The sequence below is a fragment of the Pseudopodoces humilis genome, chromosome 2, assembly GCF_049639895.1.
Source record: "Pseudopodoces humilis isolate 2021_Gansu_Grassland_sample_001 chromosome 2, ASM4963989v1, whole genome shotgun sequence".
Classification (NCBI taxonomy): domain Eukaryota; kingdom Metazoa; phylum Chordata; class Aves; order Passeriformes; family Paridae; genus Pseudopodoces; species Pseudopodoces humilis.
The window spans coordinates 98,247,757-98,249,649 of NC_142201.1; positions in this window are offsets into that span (position 1 = coordinate 98,247,757).

Consider the following 1,893-nt stretch of genomic DNA (forward strand, 5'->3'; position numbering starts at 1 on the left):
CAGCAGGAGAAGCTAAGGTAACTGCAATCATAAATGAAAATCCAAATTTTAGACTGAAGTCAGATTTTCTTGCACTCTAGGATCTGCAGATAATCTCTGTGTTCTTTGTGGTCTTCGCTCTGAAGTGGAAATCAGAACATCTCTTTAGTATTTTTACTCCCTTCTGTGGCTCTCAATAACAATGGCTTGAATATTCTGTTCGTCCTCAGCTTCAGAACTTCTTGGTCCTCTGGGACAGATCTTTCTCTGTCAGATTTCTGAATGACAAGCAGAGATTTCATCCCCCGAGGAAAATTCCTTTAGCAGTAACCTGGGCATCCAGTGATTTCCTACAAGGGCTCTTAGTGTGTTTCCTCAGGTAGAAGGGCAATGCAAACAAAAAAAGAACTGTGCAGCAGCATTTATTCTCCAAGATGTGTGGAGCCCTGACATAGCCCAGCCAGCACTACGAGCTCCACCTGGAGCCTATTTAAATGTGACACCAAAAGTTTGCATATGCACAAATTAGGGAAGTGGTACAGATGTTGTTAACACCTGGCAGGTCACAAAATAGGAAAATGACCTTTCCTATTCAGAGTCTTTCACCTTTCACATTGTACCTGGCATCTGGAGGTATGGGGAGCTGCATGGTTAGCAGAAGTTGGCGGTCAGGGAGTGACATGTCAGGACTCAGCTCAGGACTCCCTCCTGAGGGAGGGCACTGCTGGCAGAGAGGTGCCTGTTTCAGGGACTGTGACACTTGCTTTCTCTTCCCTGAGGAACAGCTGTAATAGGCTCTGTCCCAAAGTCCAAATGGTGTCCTTGGGCCCCTGAGGATGGAGCCATCAGGGGCAACAAGTATCCTGCCCATCCATTCTGCCAAAGCTCCACACCATGAAGAGCCAGCACATAACACATATCCACGTGAGGTGTCCTGCCCTGCTCTTTTTGGCTTGGGGGAAAGAAGCGTGATAAGCAGGACTCAAACCTGGTTCTTTCTGAAAAGCTGCCAACAAATGCAGCAAATTTGCATGATTTGCCTGCAATGAGATGCTTTGCTGGCAGGTGTGTGCCTAGCTCATGGAAATGCAGTGTGCTTCCAGGACAGCTCAGAAGGACGTACAGGTGACCTGCAATAAAGACAGGTGACAGGACTGCCAGGAACCACGTTCCTCCACCTGATGGTGCTGCCATTACCAAAACTGACAGCTGAAGGACAGTACAGGGATTAACCACCACACCAAGGGACACTGTCCCATGTGATATTGGAATTCATCAAACTGCAGAAAATAATTCATGTTCCTTTTAGGAAGAAAAAGGAGGGGGGAAAACTGAATGTAGAAACTCTTGCTTCAATCTGTTTTAATTTCTGGAGATTGTTTTTGGTGTTTTGCTCTGCTTTTTAAAGCTACAGAATGTAGAGAGCATAGAAATAGTATATGTGAGACTAGCACATGAAGGAAAATAATGAAAAAGAAAATCAGCTTTTTTGTATGCTATCTACTATATATTACACAGAACATACAGAATCAGCAGGGTTGGAAGTAACCTTTGAGAACTATTCCAACAGCTAAGCTGGCACCACCATAATCACCCCTAAACCATATCCCCAAAAATTGTATATTCAGACTTAGGTACCTGGCATGTTTTTGAGAGTGTGTAAACCAGTAAACTGCTTACTCTGAGTTAATCTGAAAAGACAAAGGAAAAATAATTGGTTTTCAACATGGGCAAAAATGTAGGTAATGTTTTTGTCTTAAAGGTTTCACAAGATGTACTTATTTTATCACTCTGGCAGGAAACTGAGGCTTTCAGTTTAATGAAGCATTTCTTAGAAGTCATGCTGAGTGACTGTGCTGCACATCTGCCTGTCTGCACAGGGCAGGCCACTTCAACTTCCTCTTCTGAGGGAGC